Below are 19,960 nucleotides of genomic sequence, written 5' to 3'. Positions count from 1 at the left end.
TACACATATACACGTATACACACATTACACATGTACACACATATACACGTATACACACACTCCACATGTACACACATATACACACATTACACATGTACACACACATACACACACTCCACATGTACACACATATACACATTTTACACATGTACACACATACACACATTACACATGTACACACATATACACGTATACACACATTACACATGTACACACATATACACGTATACACACATTACACATATACACGTATACACACATTACACATGTACACGTATACACACATTACACATATACACACATTACACATGTACACACATACACACATTACACATGTACACACATATACACACATTACACATGTACACACATACACACATTACACATATACACGTATACACACATTACACATGTACACACATATACATGTATACACACACTACACATGTACACACATATACACACATTACACATGTACACACATATACACGTATACACACATTACACATGTACACGTATACACACATTACACATGTACATATATACACGTATACACACATTATACACGTATACACACACTCCACATGTACACACATATACACACATTACACGTGTACACACATACACACATTACACATGTACACACATATACACGTATACACACATTACACATGTACACACATATACACACACTACACATGTACACACATATACACACATTACACATGTACACACATATACACGTATACACACATTACACATGTACACACATATACACGTATACACACATTACACATATACACGTATACACACATTACACATGTACACGTATACACACATTACACATATACACACATTACACATGTACACACATACACACATTACACATGTACACACATATACACACATTACACATGTACACACATACACACATTACACATATACACGTATACACACATTACACATGTACACACATATACATGTATACACACACTACACATGTACACACATATACACGTATACACACACTACACATGTACACACATATACACACATTACACATGTACACACATATACACGTATACACACAGTACACATGTACACACATATACACGTATACACACATTACACATATACACGTATACACACATTACACATGTACACGTATACACACATTACACATATACACACATTACACATGTACACACATACACACATTACACATGTACACACATATACACACATTACACATGTACACACATACACACATTACACATATACACGTATACACACATTACACATGTACACACATATACATGTATACACACACTACACATGTACACACATATACACGTATACACACACTACACATGTACACACACATACACACATTACACATGTACACACATATACACACATTACACATGTACACACATACACACACATTACACATATACACGTATACACACATTACACATGTACACACATATACACGTATACACACACTCCACATGTACACACATATACACACATTACACATGTACACACACATACACACACTCCACATGTACACACATATACACATTTTACACATGTACACACATACACACATTACACATGTACACACATATACACGTATACACACATTACACATGTACACACATATACACGTATACACACATTACACATATACACGTATACACACATTACACATGTACACGTATACACACATTACACATATACACACATTACACATGTACACACATACACACATTACACATGTACACACATATACACACATTACACATGTACACACATACACACATTACACATATACACGTATACACACATTACACATGTACACACATATACATGTATACACACACTACACATGTACACACATATACACACATTACACATGTACACACATATACACGTATACACACATTACACATGTACACGTATACACACATTACACATGTACATATATACACGTATACACACATTATACACGTATAGACACACTCCACATGTACACACATATACACACATTACACATATACACACATACACACATTACACATGTACACACATACACGTATACACACATTACACATGTACACACATATACACACACTACACATGTACACACATATACACACATTACACATGTATACACATATACACGTATACACACATTACACATGTACACACATATACACACACTACACATGTACACACATATACACACATTACACATGTACATATATACACGTATACACACATTACACACATATACACGTATACACACACTCCACATGTACACACATATACACACATTACACATGTACACACATACACACACATTACAAATGTACACACATACACACATTACACATGTATACACATATACACGTATACACACATTACACATGTACACACATATACACACACTACACATGTACACACATATACACACATTACACGTGTACACACATATATACATATACACACATTACACATGTACACACATATACACGTATACACACACTACACATGTACACACATATATACATATACACACATTACACATGTACACACATATACACGTATACACACTACACAAGTACACACACATACACGTATACACACATTACACATGTACACACATACACACATTACACATGTACATATATACACGTATACACACATTACACACATATACACGTATACACACACTCCACATGTACACACATATACACACATTACACGTGTACACACATACACACATTACACATGTACACACATATACACGTATACACACATTACACATGTACACACATATACACATATACACACACTACACATGTACACACATATACACGTATACACACACTACACATGTACACACATATACACACATTACACATGTACACACATATACACGTATACACACATTACACATGTACACGTATACACACATTACACATGTACACGTATACACACATTACACATATACACACATTACACATGTACACACATACACACATTACACATGTACACACATATACACACATTACACATGTACACACATACACACATTACACATATACACGTATACACACATTACACATGTACACACATATACATGTATACACACACTACACATGTACACACATATACACGTATACACACACTACACATGTACACACATATACACACATTACACATGTACACACATATATACGTATACACACATTACACATGTACACACATATACACGTATACACACATTACACATGTACACGTATACACACATTACACATGTACATATATACACGTATACACACATTATACACGTATACACACACTCCACATGTACACACATACACACATTACACATGTACACACATATACACGTATACACACATTACACATGTACACACATATACACACACTACACATGTACACACATATACACACATTACACATGTACACACATATACACGTATACACAAACTACACATGTACACACATATATACATATACACACACTACACATGTACACACATATACACACATTACACATGTACACACATATACACGTATACACACATTACACATGTACACACATATACACGTATACACACATTACACATGTACAAACATATACACGTATAAACAAACTACACATGTACACACATATATACATATACACACATTACACATGTACACACATATACACGTATACACACTACACAAGTACATACACATACACGTATACACACATTACACATGTACACACATACACACATTACACATGTACATATATACACGTATACACACATTACACACATATACACGTATACACACACTCCACATGTACACACATATACACACATTACACGTGTACACACATACACACATTACACATGTACACACATATACACGTATACACACATTACACATGTACACACATATACACGTATACACACACTACACATGTACACACATATACACGTATACACACACTACACATGTACACACATATACACACATTACACATGTACACACATATACACGTATACACACATTACACATGTACACGTATACACACATTACACATGTACACGTATACACACATTACACATATACACACATTACACATGTACACACATACACACATTACACATGTACACACATATACACACATTACACATGTACACACATACACACATTACACATATACACGTATACACACATTACACATGTACACACATATACATGTATACACACACTACACATGTACACACATATACACGTATACACACACTACACATGTACACACATATACACACATTACACATGTACACACATATATACGTATACACACATTACACATGTACACACATATACACGTATACACACATTACACATGGACACGTATACACACATTACACATGTACATGTATACACGTATACACACATTATACACGTATACACACACTCCACATGTACACACATACACACATTACACATGTACACACATGTACACGTATACACACATTACACATGTACATATATACACGTATACACACATTATACACGTATACACACACTCCACATGTACACACATACACACATTACACATGTACACACATATACACGTATACACACATTACACATGTACACACATATACACACACTACACATGTACACACATATACACACATTACACATGTACACACATATACACGTATACACACATTACACATGTACACACATATACACGTATAAACAAACTACACATGTACACACATATACACACATTACACATGTACACACATATACACGTATACACACATTACACATGTACACACATATACACGTATACACAAACTACACATGTACACACATATATACATATACACACATTACACATGTACACACATATACACGTATACACACTACACAAGTACATACACATACACGTATACACACATTACACATGTACACACATACACACATTACACATGTACATATATACACGTATACACACATTACACACATATACACGTATACACACACTCCACATGTACACACATATACACACATTACACGTGTACACACATACACACATTACACATGTACACACATATACACGTATACACACATTACACATGTACACACATATACACGTATACACACACTACACATGTACACACATATACACGTATACACACATTACACATGTACACGTATACACACATTACACATGTACACGTATACACACATTACACATATACACACATTACACATGTACACACATACACACATTACACATGTACACACATATACACACATTACACATGTACACACATACACACATTACACATATACACGTATACACACATTACACATGTACACACATATACATGTATACACACACTACACATGTACACACATATACACGTATACACACACTACACATGTACACACATATACATGTATACACACACTACACATGTACACACATATACACGTATACACACACTACACATGTACACACATATACACACATTACACATGTACACACATATATACGTATACACACATTACACATGTACACACATATACACGTATACACACATTACACATGGACACGTATACACACATTACACATGTACATGTATACACGTATACACACATTATACACGTATACACACACTCCACATGTACACACATACACACATTACACATGTACACACATATACACGTATACACACATTACACATGTACACACATATACACACACTACACATGTACACACATATACACACATTACACATGTACACACATATACACGTATACACACATTACACATGTACACACATATACACGTATAAACAAACTACACATGTACACACATATATACATATACACACACTACACATGTACACACATATACACACATTACACATGTACACACATATACACGTATACACACATTACACATGTACACACATATACACGTATACACACATTACACATGTACAAACATATACACGTATACACACTACACAAGTACATACACATACACGTATACACACATTACACATGTACACACATACACACATTACACATGTACATATATACACATATACACACATTACACACATATACACGTATACACACACTCCACATGTACACACATATACACACATTACACGTGTACACACATACACACATTACACATGTACACATATATACACGTATACACACATTACACATGTACACACATATACACACACTACACATGTACAGACATATACACACATTGCACATATACACACATATACACGTATACACACATTACACATGTACACACATATACACGTATACACACTACACATGTACACACATATATACACACATTACACATGTACACACATATACACGTATACACACACTACACATGTACACACATATACACGTATACACACACTACACATGTACACACATATACATGTATACACACACTACACATGTACACACATATATACGTATACACACACTACACATGTACACACATATACACACATTACACATGTACACACATATACACGTATACACACATTACACATGTACACACATATACACGTATACACACATTACACATGTACACGTATACACACATTACACATGTACATATATACACGTATACACACATTATACACGTATACACACACTCCACATGTACACACATACACACATTACACATGTACACACATACACACATTACACAGGTACACACATATACACGTATACACACATTACACACATATACACGTATACACACACTCCACATGTACACACATATACACATATACACACATTACACATGTACACACACATACACACACTCCACATGCACACACATATACACATATTACACATGTACACACATACACACATTACACATGTACACACATATACACGTATACACACATTACACATGTACACACATTACACATGTACACACATACACACATTACACATGTACACACATATACACACATTACACATGTACACACATACACACATTACACATATACACGTATACACACATTACACATGTACACACATATACATGTATACACACACTACACATGTACACACATATACACGTATACACACACTACACATGTACACACATATACACGTATACACACACTACACATGTACACACATATACACACATTACACATGTACACACATATACACGTATACACACATTACACATGTACACACATATACACGTATACACACATTACACATGTACACGTATACACACATTACACATGTACATATATACACGTATACACACATTATACACATATACACACACTCCACATGTACACACATATACACACATTACACATGTACACACATATACACGTATACACACATTACACATGTACACACACATACACACTACACATGTACACACATGTACACGTATACACACATTACACATGTACACACATATACACGTATACACACATTACACATGTACACACATATACACACATTACACATGTACACACATATATACGTATACACACACTACACATGTACACACATATACACCCATTACACATGTACACACATATACACACATTACACATGTACACACATATACACGTATACACACATTACACATGTACACACATATATACGTATACACACACTACACATGTACACACATATACACACATTACACATGTACACACATATACACACATTACACATGTACACACATATACACGTAAACACACATTACACATGTACACACATATACACACACTACACATGTACACACATATACACACATTACACATGTACACACATATACTCGTATACACACACTACACATGTACACACATATACACGTATACACACACTACACATGTACACACATATATACATATACACACATTACACATGTACACACATATACACGTATACACACTACACAAGTACGCACACATACACGTATACACACATTACACATGTACACACATACACACATTACACATGTACATATATACACGTATACACACATTACACACATATACACGTATACACACACTCCACATGTACACACATATACACACATTACACGTGTACACACATATACACACACTACACATGTACACACATATACACACATTACACATGTACACACATATACACGTATACACACATTACACATGTACACACATATACACGTATACACACATTACACATGTACACACATATACACGTATAAACAAACTACACATGTACACACATATATACATATACACACACTACACATGTACACACATATACACACATTACACATGTACACACATATACACGTATACACACATTACACATGTACACACATATACACGTATACACACATTACACATGTACAAACATATACACGTATACACACTACACAAGTACATACACATACACGTATACACACATTACACATGTACACACATACACACATTACACATGTACATATATACACATATACACACATTACACACATATACACGTATACACACACTCCACATGTACACACATATACACACATTACACGTGTACACACATACACACATTACACATGTACACATATATACACGTATACACACATTACACATGTACACACATATACACACACTACACATGTACAGACATATACACACATTGCACATATACACACATATACACGTATACACACATTACACATGTACACACATATACACGTATACACACTACACATGTACACACATATATACACACATTACACATGTACACACATATACACGTATACACACACTACACATGTACACACATATACACGTATACACACACTACACATGTACACACATATACATGTATACACACACTACACATGTACACACATATATACGTATACACACACTACACATGTACACACATATACACACATTACACATGTACACACATATACACGTATACACACATTACACATGTACACACATATACACGTATACACACATTACACATGTACACACATATACACGTATACACACACTCCACATGTACACACATACACACATTACACATGTACACACATACACACATTACACAGGTACACACATATACACGTATACACACATTACACACATATACACGTATACACACACTCCACATGTACACACATATACACATATACACACATTACACATGTACACACACATACACACACTCCACATGCACACACATATACACATATTACACATGTACACACATACACACATTACACATGTACACACATATACACGTATACACACATTACACATGTACACACATTACACATGTACACACATACACACATTACACATGTACACACATATACACACATTACACATGTACACACATACACACATTACACATATACACGTATACACACATTACACATGTACACACATATACATGTATACACACACTACACATGTACACACATATACACGTATACACACACTACACATGTACACACATATACACGTATACACACACTACACATGTACACACATATACACACATTACACATGTACACACATATACACGTATACACACATTACACATGTACACACATATACACGTATACACACATTACACATGTACACGTATACACACATTACACATGTACATATATACACGTATACACACATTATACACATATACACACACTCCACATGTACACACATATACACACATTACACATGTACACACATATACACGTATACACACATTACACATGTACACACACATACACACTACACATGTACACACATGTACACGTATACACACATTACACATGTACACACATATACACGTATACACACATTACACATGTACACACATATACACACACTACACATGTACACACATATACACACATTACACATGTACACACATATACTCGTATACACACACTACACATGTACACACATATACACGTATACACACACTACACATGTACACACATATATACATATACACACATTACACATGTACACACATATACACGTATACACACTACACAAGTACGCACACATACACGTATACACACATTACACATGTACACACATACACACATTACACATGTACATATATACACGTATACACACATTACACACATATACACGTATACACACACTCCACATGTACACACATATACACACATTACACGTGTACACACATATACACACACTACACATGTACACACATATACACACATTACACATGTACACACATATACACGTATACACACATTACACATGTACACACATATACACGTATACACACATTACACATGTACACACATATACACACACTACACATGTACACACATATACACACATTACACATGTACCCACATATACACGTATACACACATTACACATGTACACACATATACACGTATACACACATTACACATATACACGTATACACACATTACACATGTACACGTATACACACATTACACATATACACACATTACACATGTACACACATACACACATTACACATGTACACACATATACACACATTACACATGTACACACATACACACATTACACATATACACGTATACACACATTACACATGTACACACATATACATGTATACACACACTACACATGTACACACATATACACGTATACACACACTACACATGTACACACATATACACACATTACACATGTACACACATATACACGTATACACACAGTACACATGTACACACATATACACGTATACACACATTACACATATACACGTATACACACATTACACATGTACACGTATACACACATTACACATATACACACATTACACATGTACACACATACACACATTACACATGTACACACATATACACACATTACACATGTACACACATACACACACATTACACATATACACGTATACACACATTACACATGTACACACATATACACGTATACACACACTCCACATGTACACACATATACACACATTACACATGTACACACACATACACACACTCCACATGTACACACATATACACATTTTACACATGTACACACATACACACATTACACATGTACACACATATACACGTATACACACATTACACATGTACACACATATACACGTATACACACATTACACATATACACGTATACACACATTACACATGTACACGTATACACACATTACACATATACACACATTACACATGTACACACATACACACATTACACATGTACACACATATACACACATTACACATGTACACACATACACACATTACACATATACACGTATACACACATTACACATGTACACACATATACATGTATACACACACTACACATGTACACACATATACACACATTACACATGTACACACATATACACGTATACACACATTACACATGTACACGTATACACACATTACACATGTACATATATACACGTATACACACATTATACACGTATACACACATTCCACATGTACACACATATACACACATTACACGTGTACACACATACACACATTACACATGTACACACATATACACGTATACACACATTACACATGTACACACATATACACACACTACACATATACACACATATACACACATTACACATGTACACACATATACACGTATACACACATTACACATGTACACACATATACACGTATACACACATTACACATGTACACACATATACACGTATACACACATTACACATATACACGTATACACACATTACACATGTACACGTATACACACATTATACACGTATACACACACTCCACATGTACACACATACACACATTACACATGTACACACATACACACATTACACAGGTACACACATATACACGTATACACACATTACACACATATACACGTATACACACACTCCACATGTACACACATATACACATATACACACATTACACATGTACACACACATACACACACTCCACATGCACACACATATACACATATTACACATGTACACACATACACACATTACACATGTACACACATATACACGTATACACACATTACACATGTACACACATTACACATGTACACACATACACACATTACACATGTACACACATATACACACATTACACATGTACACACATACACACATTACACATATACACGTATACACACACTACACATGTACACACATATACACGTATACACACACTACACATGTACACACATATACACGTATACACACACTACACATGTACACACATATACACACATTACACATGTACACACATATACACGTATACACACATTACACATGTACACACATATACACGTATACACACATTACACATGTACACGTATACACACATTACACATGTACATATATACACGTATACACACATTATACACATATACACACACTCCACATGTACACACATATACACACATTACACATGTACACACATATACACGTATACACACATTACACATGTACACACACATACACGTATACACACATTACACATGTACACACATATACACACATTACACATGTACACACATATATACGTATACACACACTACACATGTACACACATATACACCCATTACACATGTACACACATATACACACATTACACATGTACACACATATACACGTATACACACATTACACATGTACACACATATATACGTATACACACACTACACATGTACACACATATACACACATTACACATGTACACACATATACACACATTACACATGTACACACATATACACGTAAACACACATTACACATGTACACACATATACACACACTACACATGTACACACATATACACACATTACACATGTACACACATATACTCGTATACACACACTACACATGTACACACATATACACGTATACACACACTACACATGTACACACATATATACATATACACACATTACACATGTACACACATATACACGTATACACACTACACAAGTACGCACACATACACGTATACACACATTACACATGTACACACATACACACATTACACATGTACATATATACACGTATACACACATTACACACATATACACGTATACACACACTCCACATGTACACACATATACACACATTACACGTGTACACACATATACACACACTACACATGTACACACATATACACACATTACACATGTACACACATATACACGTATACACACATTACACATGTACACACATATACACGTATACACACATTACACATGTACACACATATACACACACTACACATGTACACACATATACACACATGTACACACATATACACGTATACACACATTACACATGTACACACATATACACGTATACACACATTACACATATACACGTATACACACATTACACATGTACACGTATACACACATTACACATATACACACATTACACATGTACACACATACACACATTACACATGTACACACATATACACACATTACACATGTACACACATACACACATTACACATATACACGTATACACACATTACACATGTACACACATATACATGTATACACACACTACACATGTACACACATATACACGTATACACACACTACACATGTACACACATATACACACATTACACATGTACACACATATACACGTATACACACAGTACACATGTACACACATATACACGTATACACACATTACACATATACACGTATACACACATTACACATGTACACGTATACACACATTACACATATACACACATTACACATGTACACACATACACACATTACACATGTACACACATATACACACATTACACATGTACACACATACACACACATTACACATATACACGTATACACACATTACACATGTACACACATATACACGTATACACACACTCCACATGTACACACATATACACACATTACACATGTACACACACATACACAAACTCCACATGTACACACATATACACATTTTACACATGTACACACATACACACATTACACATGTACACACATATACACGTATACACACATTACACATGTACACACATATACACGTATACACACATTACACATATACACGTATACACACATTACACATGTACACGTATACACACATTACACATATACACACATTACACATGTACACACATACACACATTACACATGTACACACATATACACACATTACACATGTACACACATACACACATTACACATATACACGTATACACACATTACACATGTACACACATATACATGTATACACACACTACACATGTACACACATATACACACATTACACATGTACACACATATACACGTATACACACATTACACATGTACACGTATACACACATTACACATGTACATATATACACGTATACACACATTATACACGTATACACACATTCCACATGTACACACATATACACACATTACACGTGTACACACATACACACATTACACATGTACACACATATACACGTATACACACATTACACATGTACACACATATACACACACTACACATGTACACACATATACACACATTACACATGTACACACATATACACGTATACACACATTACACATGTACACACATATACACGTATACACACATTACACATGTACACACATATACACGTATACACACATTACACATATACACGTATACACACATTACACATGTACACGTATACACACATTACACATATACACACATTACACATGTACACACATACACACATTACACATGTACACACATATACACACATTACACATGTACACACATACACACGTTACACATATACACGTATACACACATTACACATGTACACACATATACATGTATACACACACTACACATGTACACACATATACACGTATACACACACTACACATGTACACACATATACACACATTACACATGTACACACATATACACGTATACACACAGTACACATGTACACACATATACACGTATACACACATTACACATATACACGTATACACACATTACACATGTACACACATATACACACATTACACATGTACACACATACACACACATTACACATATACACGTATACACACATTACACATGTACACACATATACACGTATACACACACTCCACATGTACACACACATACACACACTCCACATGTACACACATATACACATTTTACACATGTACACACATACACACATTACACATGTACACACATATACACGTATACACACATTACACATGTACACACATATACACGTATACACACACTCCACATGTACACACATATACACACATTACACATGTACACACACATACACACACTCCACATGTACACACATATACACATTTTACACATGTACACACATACACACATTACACATGTACACACATATACACGTATACACACATTACACATGTACACACATATACACGTATACACACATTACACATATACACGTATACACACATTACACATATACACGTATACACACATTACACATGTACACGTATACACACATTACACATATACACACATTACACATGTACACACATACACACATTACACATGTACACACATATACACACATTACACATGTACACACATACACACACATTACACATATACACGTATACACACATTACACATGTACACACATATACACGTATACACACACTCCACATGTACACACACATACACACACTCCACATGTACACACATATACACATTTTACACATGTACACACATACACACATTACACATGTACACACATATACACGTATACACACATTACACATGTACACACATATACACGTATACACACATTACACATATACACGTATACACACATTACACATGTACACACATATACACGTATACACACACTCCACATGTACACACATATACACACATTACACATGTACACACACATACACACACTCCACATGTACACACATATACACATTTTACACATGTACACACATACACACATTACACATGTACACACATATACACGTATACACACATTACACATATACACGTATACACACATTACACATATACACGTATACACACATTACACATGTACACGTATACACACATTACACATATACACACATTACACATGTACACACATACACACATTACACATGTACACACATATACACACATTACACATGTACACACATACACACACATTACACATATACACGTATACACACATTACACATGTACACACATATACACGTATACACACACTCCACATGTACACACACATACACACACTCCACATGTACACACATATACACATTTTACACATGTACACACATACACACATTACACATGTACACACATATACACGTATACACACATTACACATGTACACACATATACACGTATACACACATTACACATATACACGTATACACACATTACACATGTACACGTATACACACATTACACATATACACACATTACACATGTACACACATACACATATTACACATGTACACACATATACACACATTATACATGTACACACATACACACATTACACATATACACGTATACACACATTACACATGTACACACATATACATGTATACACACACTACACATGTACACACATATACACACATTACACATGTACACACATATACACGTATACACACATTACACATGTACACGTATACACACATTACACATGTACACACATATACACGTATACACACATTACACATATACACGTATACACACATTACACATGTACACGTATACACACATTACACATATACACACATTACACATGTACACACATACACACATTACACATGTACACACATATACACACATTACACATGTACACACATACACACATTACACATATACACGTATACACACATTACACATGTACACACATATACATGTATACACACACTACACATGTACACACATATACACGTATACACACACTACACATGTACACACATATACACACATTACACATGTACACACATATACACGTATACACACAGTACACATGTACACACATATACACGTATACACACATTACACATATACACGTATACACACATTACACATGTACACGTATACACACATTACACATATACACACATTACACATGTACACACATACACACATTACACATGTACACACATATACACACATTACACATGTACACACATACACACACATTACACATATACACGTATACACACATTACACATGTACACACATATACACGTATACACACACTCCACATGTACACACATATACACACATTACACATGTACACACACATACACACACTCCACATGTACACACATATACACATTTTACACATGTACACACATACACACATTACACATGTACACACATATACACGTATACACACATTACACATGTACACACATATACACGTATACACACATTACACATATACACGTATACACACATTACACATGTACACGTATACACACATTACACATATACACACATTACACATGTACACACATACACACATTACACATGTACACACATATACACACATTACACATGTACACACATACACACATTACACATATACACGTATACACACATTACACATGTACACACATATACATGTATACACACACTACACATGTACACACATATACACACATTACACATGTACACACATATACACGTATACACACATTACACATGTACACGTATACACACATTACACATGTACATATATACACGTATACACACATTATACACGTATACACACACTCCACATGTACACACATATACACACATTACACATGTACACACATACACACATTACACATGTACACACATATACACGTATACACACATTACACATGTACACACATATACACACACTACACATGTACACACATATACACACATTACACATGTACACACATATACACACACTACACATGTACACACATATACACACATTACACATGTACATATATACACGTATACACACATTACACACATATACACGTATACACACACTCCACATGTACACACATATACACACATTACACATGTACACACATACACACACATTACAAATGTACACACATACACACATTACACATGTATACACATATACACGTATACACACATTACACATGTACACACATATACACACACTACACATGTACACACATATACACACATTACACATGTACACACATATACACATATACACACATTACACATGTACACACACATACACACACTCCACATGCACACACATATACACATATTACACATGTACACACATACACACATTACACATGTACACACATATACACGTATACACACATTACACATGTACACACATATACACGTATACACACATTACACATATACACGTATACACACATTACACATGTACACGTATACACACATTACACATATACACACATTACACATGTACACACATACACACATTACACATGTACACACATATACACACATTACACATGTACACACATACACACATTACAAATATACACGTATACACACATTACACATGTACACACATATACATGTATACACACACTACACATGTACACACATATACACGTATACACACACTACACATGTACACACATATACACACATTACACATGTACACACATATACACGTATACACACATTACACATGTACACACATATACACGTATACACACATTACACATGTACACGTATACACACATTACACATGTACATATAGACACGTATACACACATTATACACATATACACACACTCCACATGTACACACATATACACACATTACACATGTACACACATACACACATTACACATGTACACACATATACACGTATACACACATTACACATGTACACACACATACACACACTACACATGTACACACATGTACACGTATACACACATTACACATGTACACACATATACACGTATACACACATTACACATGTACACACATATACACACATTACACATGTACACACATATATACGTATACACACACTACACATGTACACACATATACACACATTACACATGTACACACATATACACACATTACACATGTACACACATATACACACATTACACATGAACACACATATACACGTATACACACATTACACATGTACACACATATATACGTATACACACACTACACATGTACACACATATACACACATTACACATGTACACACATATACACACATTACACATGTACACACATATACACGTAAACACACATTACACATGTACACACATATACACACACTACACATGTACACACATATACACACATTACACATGTACACACATATACTCGTATACACACACTACACATGTACACACATATACACGTATACACACACTACACATGTACACACATATATACATATACACACATTACACATGTACACACATATACACGTATACACACTACACAAGTACGCACACATACACGTATACACACATTACACATGTACACACATACACACATTACACATGTACATATATACACGTATACACACATTACACACATATACACGTATACACACACTCCACATGTACACACATATACACACATTACACGTGTACACACATACACACATTACACATGTACACACATATACACGTATACACACATTACACATGTACACACATATACACACACTACACATGTACACACATATACACACACTACACATGTACACACATATACACACATTACACATGTACACACATATACACGTATACAC

Source organism: Anarhichas minor, unplaced genomic scaffold (genome assembly GCF_050575085.1).
Source record: "Anarhichas minor isolate MPS153535 unplaced genomic scaffold, ASM5057508v1 ptg000017l, whole genome shotgun sequence".
NCBI lineage: Eukaryota > Metazoa > Chordata > Actinopteri > Perciformes > Anarhichadidae > Anarhichas > Anarhichas minor.
This window is presented reverse-complemented; position numbering follows the sequence as displayed.